Source organism: Balaenoptera physalus (genome assembly GCF_965194825.1).
Source record: "Balaenoptera physalus genome assembly, chromosome: 11".
NCBI classification, from domain to species: domain Eukaryota; kingdom Metazoa; phylum Chordata; class Mammalia; order Artiodactyla; family Balaenopteridae; genus Balaenoptera; species Balaenoptera physalus.
The window spans coordinates 34,765,540-34,780,267 of record NC_138896.1 but is presented as its reverse complement, the minus strand read 5'-3'; the positions used below and the strand labels follow the sequence as shown (position 1 = coordinate 34,780,267).

The following is a 14,728-nucleotide window of genomic DNA, read 5'->3' as shown; positions in this document are numbered from 1 at the left end:
CCCAGGACAGACTCAAGGGACTTGGGTCCCTATGCGAGCCTGGGCTATTCATCAACACACTCTATGCCTCAGTTTCCACATCTGTTAAATGGGGAGTAATTCATCTCTATGAGTGGCTTGAGGACAACCATGAAATGCCAAGAACCCTGAAAAGAGTTTGGAGGTTAAAAAGAAAAGTACCTTACAAGTGGGAAGCGTGATGTGTAGGTGACCCTGTGGCAGACGCAGGGGCCCATAAATCACCCTCGACCCAGCAGCTGCCTGGGTTTTATGGGCCCTGGGGGCCAGGCTACTTTCCTGAACATCATTCAGAATTTATAGACTCTTGTCACTGTCCTTCCCAACTCTTTTATTTCGTTGCCTGAGAAGGAAGCCTGGCATTAACAGAGCCTTTACTGCCCTCCCAGGAAAATGCAGCCTGTTCTGTATTCAGTCCCCAGCCAGTGGGAGGAGAGGAGCTGTGAGGCCGGCAGGTGTATCCATTGCAGCCAGGTCCCTCCTCTACCTGCTGAGAGAGGATCAGAGAATGACAACCCAGAGCCCAAGCCCAGAAACCAGCCTCTGTACAGGGGACCCAGTGATGACTGAGACCTCAGGCCTCTAGGAGTTTGAACAGGACTGGGCTGGGCTGGGCCGGGGGCCTCCTCCCAGTTACCGAACAAGGAAAGCATAGTGGGAAGTACCAGCTGGGAACCCCTAGCAAAACCTTTCCTGCTTTTGTCACTTATGAGCTCTGTGCCATCAGCTAAGTAACTTGGCTTCTCTGAGCTCCCATTTTCTGACCTGTACTCAGGGAATAAAAGTACCTGTCCTGTCTACTCCACAAGCTACTAGGATGAGGAAATGAGACCATGAAGGTGGAGGGAACTGGGAAGAGATACAAGGGGAGCCGTAGCAAAGTGACCAGGAGTGTGGGGCACTGGTGCCAGATAGCCAGGTACAAGTCCCCATCTCCTGTCTGGGTGACCCCAAGCGAGTTACTTCACCTCTCTGTGTCTCAGTTTCCTCTTTGGTAAACTCTGGATAAGAATGTTTAATTCACAAGGTTCTGTGAGGATGAAGTCAGACAGCATCTCTAAAGCCAGCCAGGGCTCAGCAAATGTGGGCAGCTAAGAGAGGCGGCATGCCCGAGGGAGTCTAGAGTGGTGGGTAAGGGCATGGAGTGGGAATCAGACATGACTGGGGTCAAATCCTGGCTCAGCCATGCAGTGTCTGTATGACCTGGGACTCATCCCAGTTGGCCTGGGACTTCCCTGGTTTCAAAACGGAAACTCCTGCATCCCAGGAATCCCCTCAGACCCAAACAGGGTCAGTTGGTCAACTTAGACCCAGAGCAAATCCCACTGCGATTCTGAGCTTCAGTTTTCACATCAGCACAAAGGGAGGTAATACCTACTTTGCAAAGGTAGTAGGGGAACGAAATGGGAGAGTGCATGTAAATTACGCCAGACACTGTAGCACTTCATACATGTTCATTCATTTCATACTCACCACGACCCCAAGGAGGCAATGCTCAGCAGGGGTTCCCCAGGGAGGGAAGGGGCTGCACCCAGCAGAAGACGTGGGGCCCCCAGGCACCGCCAGCTCCTCCTCTGATGCCTGCTGACCTGCTGGGCCCCTGGGAGCCAGGCCCAGCTCCAAGCAGCTTTGCTTGTGATTAGAGCTTAAACCCCACTCTAGGGGCATGTCCAGCTGCCACGAGGTCCCCCAAGCCTTTCCCTTGGGTGCAGGAAAACTATTCTAGAAATTGAAGGTGTACAAGAATAAGAAAGCCTCTCGTATACCAGGAAGCCATCCCACCTCTATCCCTACACTCTCACCCCTACTACCTGTCACAGCATGTGATAGATTGAATCGTAGATAAGAGTGTGGGCTCAGGAGCCAGGCTCCCTGGGTTCACATGCAAGCTCTGCCCTCTTACTTGCTGTGTGACCTCAGGCAAGCAACTTAACTTCTCTGGGCCTTTTTCCTCACCTGTAAAATGAACTAATAAGTACCCACCCCACAGAACTAACGTGGGGATAAAATGAGTACAAAAAGCTTACATTAGAACAGTGCTGGGCCCACTATAAGCATTCAATACCCAGTAGCTATTATTCTGATGGTATAATATAATATAATTCAATCCAACATGATCTGGTCATTCCATTAGCCTCTTTGAGCCCATTTCCTCACCTTTAAATGGAGACAACTCTGCTTGCCCTACTTCCTCACCGTCATGGGATCCAAAATAGATAAACATGGCTGTGAGTCGAGCTTTAAAAACCATCAAGCGCTGTATATGTGAAAGGGATAAAAATAATGCCTACTCTAATAAATATAAGGTAATAGAAACACAGTACTATGGGGTAACATGATACAATGTAAGATAATACTCTGCATTAAAAACTGAATTGAGAGAGAGACAAGACAGATGGAGAAAGAGGAGGAGAGGCAGAGAAAGGCCAAGCGAGACAGGAACAGTGAGTGAGCGCTGAACTTCAAGAGCAGGGAATTGATGCTGTTCTGTAATTTAAAAACCAATATACAGTAAATATCAGCCCGGCGCCACAGAGCAGCAGCAGGGCAGGGTGGCCCGACCCGAGATAACTCACACCCCAAGCTGCGCCAGCCACCAGCGCCCTGCCAGCCTCCCCTGTAACTCACGTGCCATTGCTCTCTCCCCCTGCCTGGGGCCACTTGTACCTGCAGTGCCTCCCAATTATGTGCCATATTCACTCGGCCCGAGATTTATGGAACAAGCTGATCTCAAAGTCCTGGAAATGAGCTTGGAGTCTAGACCTCTCCCCTCGAGAAAGGAGGAATGGGATGGGGCTTGGTTTCCAGGCAGCCTGGCTTTGTGCTAAGAGTGACCCGGAGGTCCAGGCCCCGGTTAGCTCCCATCCCAGCTCTCCTCCTGTGGCTCTACCACCTCCCTGACTCCTGTCCCCTCCCTGTGGTTACACACCCTCCCTCCATCATCACCCCATGTCACACCTAGACACTGACCCCGTAATCCACTCCTGGACCCGATGCCCCCAGTTCCTGAAACCCTGCCTCCCCCCAGCATTCCTCTGGATCTGCTTTCTCCCTGCTGGAGGTCTCATGCCCTCTTCTGTGTCCTGGCTCAAGGCTCATTTTTTTGCCCCAGATGCTTTTCCAGCTTCTTCAAACCAAAAGAGCCAGGAGGTCCCTCTTCCCACCACCAGAATCAGCCCTGGGGAATGGGTGTTGGGGGGTGGGCAGGAATCATGGCCCAGGGAGATGTTTCTTTCTGGCCTTCTCTCCACATAGAGACCAGGCTGAATCAGATGCCTCCTTCCCTGACAGAATGTTCCCCAATCCAGGCTCCACACTCACCTCCTTAGGGCCCCCAGCACCTTCCCACCCCCAACCCCACCCAGGGCATGCACAATGGTTTCAGAAGGACCCAAAGCAACATGTTCTGTGGCCCTGCCACTAACTCCCATCCCCTGAGATACCGTGTCGCGCTTTCCCCTGTGACGTGCCCTGTAGATCCAGCCTAGGCACGCTGACCTGGAACATGCCTTGAACGCCCTCCCACACTGTGGCGTATTTCTCCAATGATCTGACCCCTACATGAATACGTCCCACGTGGGAGGTCCAGTCCCGAACCCATTAGCCATGTTCACCTAACCCCTCCTCCACAAAATTCCCCCAACCCCTCAGCTGAACACAGTGTAGTTGTAAGGTGTAATAAGAACCCAACTGGACCAGGAACCACTTAGTGACCTCTAAGTGCCTCAGTTTCCTCTCATGTATAATGGGTATAATCATAACATCTGTCCTTCCTGCCTGCCTGGTAGGATTGTCCAAAGGGTCCAATGAGATCTTGTGGAGAGTATTATGAAATTCCCCAAGGTGCTATACGATTTAGGGGGTGGTTGTTGGAAAGGACCATCAGTTAAGCCGGTCCACGATCATTCCTCTCCTCGCTTAGGAAAATGCCACTGGTCTATCTACCACGAATAATAACAGCACACATTACACAGCATTCACCACGTGCCAGCCATTGTTCCCAGCACCTCGCTTATAGCAATTCACTGAATTCTCCTAACAACCCTATGCCATGGGTACTATTATTATCCCCATTTTGCAGATGAGGAAACCAAGGCAGAGAGAGAGTAATCTGCTCACTTGACCAGGAAAAGAGAACACAGTGTAAGCCCTAGGAATGAGGGTCCAGTGCACACACACTCCCTAAATAAGAAGGATCTACATCCACATATTTCAGTGCCTAAGCATTCCCGGATAATGTGCATGTTTCTCTCCTCCATGCTCCTCTTAGACCTAAACTTCCCAAGGACAAAAAGCGGGCCTTTCCCCATCCGAGGAAGGTTTCTCAAGAGTAAGGAGCCTGCCTTGCTCACTTGCGACCTCTCTGTGCCAGCAGCCCCCTGCCCAGATTATTGCCCATCTAAGTCCTGCCCCCAGTGTGATGGCCCTCATGTGTCATGTTCTTAGAAGCTGTGACTAGACAGAGGAGCTGGGATTTATGTCTATTCTAGACTCTCCCCTTAGTTCCCCTTCTCCCAGCTCAGCCCCTGTGACGCAGGTAACCAGGCCAGGAAGAAGATTAAGCGGTTCCTTTAGGGTCAGCTGCCCCTAAACTGGGACCACAACCCCCAAATCTCTTCATCCAGTCAGTTTGCATTTGGGTGAGATGGTAAGATGTCAGCTAAGTAGTGGGGCAGGGAGGGAACTGGGAAAGCAGCTTGAGAGTGCATTTCTTAAGTGGTCCCCATCACCCTTCCACCACCACCATCCTCACCACTATCGTCGGCTTTACATCACGTAGTTAATTGTGTGTGACCTTTAGCTGAGTCCTGAGCAAACACACACACACACACACACGTGCATGGGAATGCAGGTGAGGGAAGGCACTAGAAACAAGCCAGAGCTGGGCATCCCCACCCCAACTCCCACCTCCACCAAGTCCTGGAGTCCACAGGCAGGGCTGGAAAAAATACAGGAGTGGAAATCAAATGATCGGTGTGGTGGAGGGCTGTGTGCACACACAGACCGGAGAGATGATTCATCTTTGTAGCATCTGGCCTGCGGGGTGGTGCACAGTAGGCGCTCAATAAATGCTTGTTGAATTAAACTGAATCGGTGAGGACTGCTGACCAGCTAGTCACGAAAAAGATGGATGAAGGACCATGGGCTTGATCACCAAATCCTAAACACACAGGCTCTCCTGGCTTTAAAGCTTGATGGGGTGGAGGGAACACTTTAGAACAAGTAAAAGGACGCCTCACTCCCACACTAGCAGCAAAGTACAGAACTTATGGCCGCAAGAGGTGGGGTGGACTGAGACCATGAAAATGGTGCCAGCAAATCATGATGACCACACTTTGATCCCAAACAAGCATCATGAAAAATGGCCATGACAGGGCTTCCTCCACCCTGTGAGGGCAGAAACGGTCCAATCCTCTCCCGCACCTAGGTGGAGACCTCGGTGGAAACGAGGCAGAATTGGGGCTGGAACGTCCGGGGGTGGGGCTGACCTAGGGTGGAATTTCTCAATTGCAGGAGGTTTGCTGTGAATCAAAGCTCCTGAGAGCAGACCGAGAGCCAGGAAGGAATGATCACCAAACAGCCACATGAGTGCACACATGTCCCAGCAGAGAAGGACAGAGGGCTCCAGTGCAGCTCCATCACCTAGAGCGTGAATCACTTGGTGAGTTCCAGACAAAGCTGAAAGAGAACTTATTCCAGGTTCCCCTGCACCCCAGTGAGTCCTCCAGGACCTGTTGCCTTGTGCTGTACGACGACCTCTAACCTTTTACCTCCTTGACTCCAAGTTGCCATCCATCCTCCCTCCCTCCTGCCCCAGGAGGATTTATCTGGGTATTATAGTGGCTTCATTACCGGGCAACACTGAATCAAAGGATCAACTTGCCCACCCAGGAATCTTAAATACCTTTTTAGAATGACCGGGTCTCATCTTATGACCCTTGTTGGGCATTTCCAGGGGTTTCCAGGAGCTCAGAAAGCCAAGCATGCCTTCACCTCCATTGCCATCACCCGGGGGGGGGGGGCTCCCACATCTCTTTCTCATCAGGTACTGAGACCCAAGCCGGAGCCTGAGCTCAGCTCACTCCCTAAGCTCCTCCAAGTCGTGCAGGCTGAGTGACCATATGTCACTCATTTGGGTGACCAGAGAGAGTCATGTCACAGCAAGACCTAGTTTACTACTAGTCTGAAGTAGAAGCCTGCACACACTCCCAGTATTAGTTGGGGATCAAAGTAAATCCCCACCCCCAGCTTATTTGACTAAAGCTGCCTTAACAGGGGAATAGATCAGGAAGGGTAACTAGGAAAGAGAGTGCTAGCTTTGAGGTAAAAGAGTAGAAAGTAAGTCTTAGGGAGGGGAGATGGGAGGACCAAATAGATTTTGCATCCCTGTGAAGTTTTATTAGAGACCTGAGTTAAGGCGAAAGGGAAGACCTCCCTGTGTTGGCCTAGACCGAAGTGGGGTGTTGAGGGGAGATGGCCGAGGAGGGAAATACAGAGGGAAAATGAGTTAAGAGAGACTCAGCGTTTTGCTTCCCATGCTGTGTCTGCTGTGAGTGAGTTAACGTATGGAGTGCACAGTTGTCTCCCCGGTACCCAGGACCCCCACAGATACCAAAATCCACGGATGTTCTAATCTCTTTATAAAATGGCATAGTATTTGCACCTAACGTATGCACATCCTCCCATATACTTTACAATCACCCCTAGATTACTTATAATACCTACTACAATGTGAATCATTGTAAATCATTGTAAATACATTGTAAATGCTATGTAAATAGTTGCCAACGCATGGCAAATTCAAGCTTTGCTGTTTGGAACTTTCTGAGATTTGTTTTTTTCTGAAAAATTTTGATTGAATCCACAGACGCAGAATCCACAGATAAGGAGGGCTGACTGTAAATGCATAGAGTTCTGAAGAGCCCAACTTTGGGATTTTGCAGTCTCTCGTGTTTTGGGGCTGCCCTGTAAATACAGGACTGCGGCAAGGAGACCGAGACTCCATGCAGACAACCCCAAGCAGGTTGATAAATTACAAGAGCTCAGTTTTGCTATTTAATCCAGCTTGACACAGTTTAACACCTAAGTCTTGTGTCTACAGTTCTAGTCTGTCTCTCGGGTTGGTCTGGTCCCCATTAGCCTTGGCCCTTGGGGATATTCAAGAAAGCAGACCCAGATCTGTCCAAATTAGATGCTTGGCCTTCTGTTGCTCAGAAGCAAGGCCATACACAGCCTTGCGTCTCCTCCACGGGACCTCCACACCTTCTACACGACTTGCAGCTACAGTGCAAGGAATCACCGGGAAAAAAATAAAGAGCAATAGATCACAACACAGGTAGATGGTGTCACTGCTTAAACGTGCTTGGTGCATCAGCACTCAGCTTAACGAGCTGGCTTCTCGTGCCTTTTCCTTTGACCTTCTGTTCACAGACTAGCCTTGTATTCCAGGACCATGCCTGCAACCCTTCCCCTACCTCCCATCTTGATAAAATGGAGTCGCCTATACAGGAGGTCTGGGGTGGGATGGGGTTTGGCATCACTAGCCTGCTTCCAGGTCATGCTGACACTACTGGCTCATGGACCACACTCTTGGCAGCGACATGCCGAGGCGAACCTGTCCTCACCGTCTCCTGGATTCTCCCTCCCTCAAATCTACCTCTTTTTCTAATCCTAGTCCGTTAGCCCTAAAACCTGCATTCGCAATGGTGGCAACAGCGCCCCCAAGGGGACAAAAATTTGTTATTGGGAGGGGGTGAGAAAGCAGCTTACTCTTTTTGTATACAAAGCACAGCTATACCTACAGGACGTAAACAGATATACAGTATATCTGTGGTATTAAAATTTCATGGGGGTGCAATTATAAAAAATTGTGTCTAAAAAGTTTCCTGCGAGAGGGCAATAATGAAAGAAGGATTGAGAAATACCGGCTGAAGGCTAACGCCCTCCACCCTCTCTGGTGCCAAAGCTTTAATAATGGCACCTGAAAGAAATTCATGGAAAAGACTCTGACAAGTACAGGTTTCTGGTAACTGACTGTACTGCTGAACTGAATGAATAAGCATTTTCAGAACTCTGATGAAAAAGTGATGAACTCATAAAAGTGCTAACAAAAGATCAAGATGAAAAAAAACAATTAATTACATGGGACTGAGTGAACTGATGAGGATGAGTATAATTTTTGTGACTTTCTGTCTGAATTAAAAAAAAAAAAATCCCACAAGGACTCAGAGGCAAAGAATATACAAATCAATTTTCACTGCAAAGTAAAGGAGCTGTTACAGTGGAGGATTACTGGACTGAATGTAAATATTATGACATAGTATGAGTGTGTTTCATGTTTGGTAATGGCAATCATTGTTGCTTTTGTTGTGGTCATCCATGTACAATGCTTGGTGTCAGTATATTTATCTCTTGTAAAAATAAAATACAGTGTGTGTGTGTGAAAAAAAAAATAAAATAAAAAATAATGGCACCTGATTACAAAAGTAAATGATATATGTAACAGTGTGTCCCTTCCTAGCTGCCTGCCACCAATCCCTCCCAATTATCTGGACCAAAGGCCCCTCTCCTGCAGGTTCTGTAGCATCCCTTTTCCCGGAAGGCACAGTGTCCACCTGCCTGGCCTGTTATCTTATTGGGGAACTCCAGTCCCACATGAAACTGATACAGTAAAGCCCACATGTAATGCCCTCATATCTGGGCATTATTGCCGTTGACACTTTAGTTACTCGGTCTAAATTAGGAAGGGGTCGCAATTAGGAAGGGGTTGAGTGCTAAAGGGCTTGCTCAACGCATGAAGCGCATTCACACAGGCCTGCCCTTACATCAATGTTGGGAAGTCAACATTAGCATCCTGACTTATCAGTAAAGAAACCAGGCCTCAGGGGCTCCCAACCCAAGTCACACGTGATAGAGTCGGGTCTCCTGACTCACGGTCCAGTGTTCAGCCTACTATCCCATCTTCCACCTTGTCCAGGAGGACAATGCTGACTGTCTGATGGGAACTTTTAAACAGGCAGGTGTGAGCGAGAAAGGCAGGCAGGACGCCCATGAGAATGCTGAGCTCCTCCGGGCTCTGTGATGGGGGCTCTGAAGTCTCCTCCTCAGTCAGGCCGGGAGGACAGCGGGGCTTACAGAGGTGCTGACCCATGATGCCTACTGATCCTCACCTTGGGACAGAGGCAGTACAGAGGAGTTAAGAGTGTGGGCTTTGAATTCACACAGACATGAGAACTGAGTGACAGCTCTGCCACTTACTAGCTAACTGGCAGGCACCCAACTTCTCTGAACCTCGGTTTTCCCATCTGTAGAGTGGAGGTAACAACAGTGGCCATTTCACAGGATTGGGAGAATTCAATGAGATAATAATGTGACGCTCTTAGCACTGTGCCTGGCGCATAATAAGCAAACAAGAAATTGTTTGAAGGAGCTGGTCCTGATAGCCTAAGAAATTTCTCAGAACATTCATTCTACTTGTTCAGTACCCCATGCCTGAAACTCCCCAAATTCCCAGTGACCTCTGAGAATTTACAAGAAGACAAAATCTGCCTTCTATGGACTTCAATGGGCTTTTGCTGTTCCTGAAATCCTCACCTCCTCCAAGAAGCCATCCTGATTGCCCTCACCCTGAGCATACTGAACATGGCTATTCTCCCTGGTCCCTATCTCCAGACCTGTCTTCCTGCTCCTTGAATATACCTTTTCTTAGGCCTGCCCATGATGGTTAGACTACCTCTCCACTCCTGTTCCGGTGATTCATTAGTCAGATCCCACTAAATACATGTCTGGGTTTGAGCCCCTCTTCCCGACTGGATGTGCCACCCAACTCCACAGACAGGACCCAGGTCCAATCACAGGCCCTGCACAGACCCGAGCAGGAGCTGTGTCCATTCACTTAGCCTGGGCCTGACACCAGCCCTGTGAGGCCACTCTTGGGGCAGCAAGAGGCAGAGTCAGGGAAGAAAAGGCAGGGGTTGGATTCTGGAAGATATTTCACACACAAGCTTGAGGCAGCAAAGGGTGATAGATGACACTTGTAAAACACAGAGTCCGAGCATCCTGAGTAAATGTGCATGGCTGTAAAAATCCAAAGCAAACAAGAGGGAGGGAGGGAAGCAGGTGCCACAGCCCCAGAGGTGAAACCTGTTTCTCGAATATCAATTCCCGAAGTTTTCTTGGAGGGCTTCCTGGAGTCTTTTAATGATCAGTTTACATGTGATGGCATCAAACCCTCCTGGCAGTTACGTGGCGGGGGAGGCTGGGGACACTATCCTCCATGTCTCTGAGGGCCCCTCCCTCTCTCCAAACCTTCCGCCTCCACCCAAACACTCCTCCAGATCTGCAAAGGAGTTTGGGGAGCACTGAGACACATATGGGGTCATACACATCTGCAAGGCATATACTATTATTTTCTGTCACCGGAGGAGAGCACAGAGGCTCCAGTGCTTAACCAACAAAGATGTGGCAGAGCCAGAATTTGAACCCAGGCCTTCCAAGTGTAGGTTCCATTCCATTACAGGCATACCTTGTTTTATCGTGCTTCATTTTATTGCCCTTCACAGATATTGTGCTTTTCACCAATTGAAGCTTTGTGGCAACCTTGCATCGAGCAAGTATATTGGCAATAGTATTTTTCCAATAGCATTCGTTCACTTCGCGTCTCTGTGTCACATTTTGGTAACTCTGCAGTATTTCAAACATTTTCATTTTTATTGTATTTGTTATGGTCATCTGTGATCAGTGATCTTTGATGTTACTACTATGACTTTCTGAAGGCTCAGAGGGTGGTTAGAATTTTTAGCAACAAAGTATTTTTTAATTAAGGTATTACATTGGGTTTTTTTAGATATAATGCTCTTGTACACTCAATAGACTACAATATAATGTAAATATAAGTTTTATATGCACTGGGAAACCAAAACATTTGTTTCACTCACTGTATTGTGATATACGCTTTATTGCAGTGGTCCGTAACTGAACCTGCAATATCTCCAAGGTATGCCTGTATATGACAACTCTATCCTTTCAAATAAGTTGGACCCTAAAACCCTAACTGTACTCAAAATAAAATTGCAAAACACCCAAATCGTTCTTGCTTTTGTCCAGGGTCCCGTTCCATTCGGCTGTCTCTGGTTGTTTTCTGCTCCACATCTCTGCTCTCAGTCTAGAAGCCTCCCCCATCAGAATGGAAAACCGCCAGACGCCAATATTGTACTCATCTCCACTTCAAGACAGGGGACTTTCTGAAAGAGAACTGCTCCACCCCACAGGCTAGAGAGACTTGACATTCCTGACACTTGGAGGCCAAAACCACCCTGGATCCTTGATTTTACTTCAGAGCTGCAGCCAAGACACAAAAGCGATTTCCACTGTAGCCACACCAGGGCTTGGGTGGCCAAAAGGCTGCCTGATTCTCCCAGTAGCCCCACCTACCTCGTCTGCATCTCCCACCCCTTCCACCCTCCATCTCCTCCTCAGTCTCGCCTCCTGGAAGCTCCCGACTCACCCTCTCTCAGGCCACACTCCCCAGCTTCTCAGATTTCGGGGCCTGGGAAAGGAACTGGCATCTCAGAGAAGCTGGGAGCCTGAGCCCCAGAGCAGGCAGTCAGGTACGAGGTCCAGCCCGACAGGGGATGGAGCTGAGAGCCCACCGCCCAGAGAAGCACCGCCAGAGGGTGAAACAGAAATGCCAAGTTGGCTGTTTGTATTCCCCAGGGCAAGGGCAGGAAGATAAGTAATTACATTCCTGGGCAGGAATTAGACCAGAAGCTCTAAACTGAGGGCTGGGCAGGGGGCCTGAACAGAAGCACGTGAGGAGCCAGAGGAGAGAGATGGAACTCCGCACCCCTAGCCAGAGTCAGAAGGGAGAGACGACATTCCAGCGTCAGCCGAAGGGCCGAGGCAGCTGGTGTGGTCTGCAGAGGCTGCCGGCTCCAAGTGCAGGCCCTGGTGAGCTTCCGAGTCCTCCCTGCACGACCCTGATTCCCTTCAGCCCCCAAGGTACCCCACAAGCGAGTCCCACAGCCAGCTGGGCTCCACTGCAAGCGGCTGCATAAAGCTCTTCGTAGAGGACAGCGACCAGCCCAGCACACAACCCCAAGACCCGGGATCTGCGCTCCCAGTCTCCCCACAATCTCCCCACCTGGGTCTCCCCACCGTGAGTTCCAAGCTGGCCCCCATCCACGTACAACAGCCCAACAAGAACCTCTCAGCCTGGTCCCTGGGAACTTCACAGCTGGCAGTTTCCTGCCTCGCTTTGCTCCTCCCCGGCCCCGGGGGCTCAATTTCCTGAAGCCGCCCCCTCCCCCAGCCCCACAAGACCAATCAGCCCATTGCAGCCACAGAGGCCCCCCTCCCTGACACATGCATGCACACACATACAATCACACTAACACGTACACACACTCCACAGTGGCGGGGCAGAGGGTCAGCATCTACAGCCGTGCCTGTAACTCCAGCTCGGAGTGCGGGCTCTGAAAAACGCCCTCTCCCCGCGGGTTTCTGACTGTCTGAGGACATCTCAGCAGGCACTTGGTGTCGGCCTGGCTCAGTCCCTTTGTGGTCTCTGCTCAGGCTCCCTCCTATTTCTCTTTCAGTTTCTGGCTTTCAGGAGCTCTGTCTCCCTCGAACTCGCTGCCTATGTCCTTTGTACTGGGATGAAGGAAAGATGGGCAGGACGCCTCCCTGTCATCCCCTAGGGTCTGTGCAGAGCAAGGCACTGCTGGCCTCCAAGCAGCTGTCCACTGCTTTCCCTCCTCCCTGCCCAGGCCAACCTTAGAACCAGGGCAGCGCTGGGTGGGAGATAGACCTACCAGCTAGGCACGGCTAATGCCAGTTTCCATATTGCTTCATCATGCCATTCTGATGCCCCAAGCTGCACACGCACAATCTCCCTGATCTCCCTGCCTTCTACCTGAAGACAGGACAGGGTCCCTGAGGTTGCCCTACCTGCCTGCCTCCCGAAACTGCAATGATGCCTTCCTTCCCTCCATCAGCACTGAGTCAACCTTCCACACCGGGCTCTACCCCACCCAACCCAGCCCACAGAGCGCAGGGAGCCCTGGCGTCCGACCCAGCCCCCAGCAATCGCTCTAGCCAGGCTTCGCATGTGGAGAGATGCAACAGAGTGGGCTGGTGGCAAAGTTCTCCTGCTGTTTCAACGTTTCCGTCTACCTGCGGCTCCCGTCTCTCCCTCTTGCTCTCTGGCCTCACACTGACCCGCTCTCCCCGCTCCTCGCCCCCCACTATCGGAAAAAAAAAAAAAAAAAAAGGAAATAAAGAAAAGGAAACCTCCCGCGACAAGGATGGGCGAAAAGAGAAGAGGGTATTCATATGACTGCCCGGGTGAGGGAGTCCTCAAGTGAAAAAGGGATGCAAAGTTCCCGGCTCCCCCGGTGCTTTCAGCGCAGCGCCGAGCTCCCGCGGACACCCAGATCGCTGAGACGCAGCGGCGGCGACCACTCACCTGGGCGAGGCAGCATCTACCCCCGGCTGGGAGGCACCGAGGCCGGCTCCGCGGGGCGCCCGGGCTCCCTGGCTCGGCCACGCATCCTTCCCTGCCCAAGACCGGCTCGAGCTAAGCCCTCCGGCTCCGGCGAACGTAGGCAGATGGTGGCCTCGGACGTCCACGCGGGGAGAGCCCTGAGCGGTTTATTCAGTTATATCCACGGCATTTAGCAAGAGGAAGGGAGGAAAAAGCACAACTTGTTCTCTTCCAGATTTAAAAAAGCAAAAAAAAACCCCCAGATAATCCCTCCCTAGGAGGACGCCGGTAGGATTTTCCAGATCGAAGAACCCCGGGCATCCCCAGGAACCTCGGGCATCTTGGAATGTGGGGCGTCTTCAAGTTCAGACGAGCCAGCCGGTTTGTGCGTGAGAGAGAGAGACAGAGGGAGAGAGAGAGAGAGAGTGTGTGTGTGTCTCAGCGAGAACGAGCCAGGCACTCACACCCACACGCACACAAACACACTCCCCCCGCAAGCCCCGCAAGCACACTGCCCCACACGCGCGCGCGCACACGCGCGCCCCCGTCACACACACACGCTCGGCGATCGCACGCATGGAGCCGGGAGGGAGCCGGACCGGCTGCTGCGGCCGCGCGAGGCCGGCGGCAGAGAGAGCCCAGCGGCCGGAGGCGCCCGGAACCCCGGGCCGTGCGCACCGTTCCTCCGAGCTCCCCGGCGAGGCCGCCCCCAAAGGCGGCCGGCGGAGCTGCAGGAGCCGGGAGCCAGCCTCGGGCCAGCCGCGAGGCGCACCCCCTTCCGCGCCGACCCACCCGGCCGCCGGAACCGGAGGGCACGAGGACCCCGCGGGGGTGGTGCGAGGGCAGCCGCTGGCCAGCCGGGCCCGCACGGAGGGGCGGCGGGGGGCCGGGGAGGGCGGCAGGCGGGCCTCGCGCTCCGGGAGCCGACAGGGTGGACTCGGCGGCCCAGCGGCGCGGGCAGCCACTGCGCCAGGCTAGCCGGGTGGCCCGGGCTGCGCGCTGCGGCCGGAGCCGGTGCTGCCGCCTCACGTGCAGAGCGCGCCGTGCAGCCTTCAGCCCGCCGCCTGCCGGAGAAAAACCCCACAGCGCCGGCCCTGTGCTGGGGGTGGGGGCTGGGAGGCTCGCGTCCACCCAGCCCTGGCCCGGTTCTGATTCCGACACCCTGGCGAGGCGACCCAGGACAAATGAGCGCCCGGCGCATGCACACGCACGCTTAGACTTTTCGTG

The 14,728-nt window shown here is 52.1% G+C and overlaps 1 protein-coding gene across 1 annotated transcript in view; it reads right to left on the bottom strand.

Annotated features, from left to right (window-relative positions):
• The window catches only part of LRFN2 (leucine rich repeat and fibronectin type III domain containing 2), a 192,250-nt gene extending 177,901 nt beyond the window's left edge, over positions 1-14,349 (bottom strand). The window contains exon 1 of the mRNA XM_082414113.1: positions 13,484-14,349. The gene's annotated coding sequence lies outside the window, so the exon portion shown is untranslated. The remainder of the gene's footprint in view (positions 1-13,483) is intronic.
• Positions 14,350-14,728: the final 379 nt, after the last annotated feature.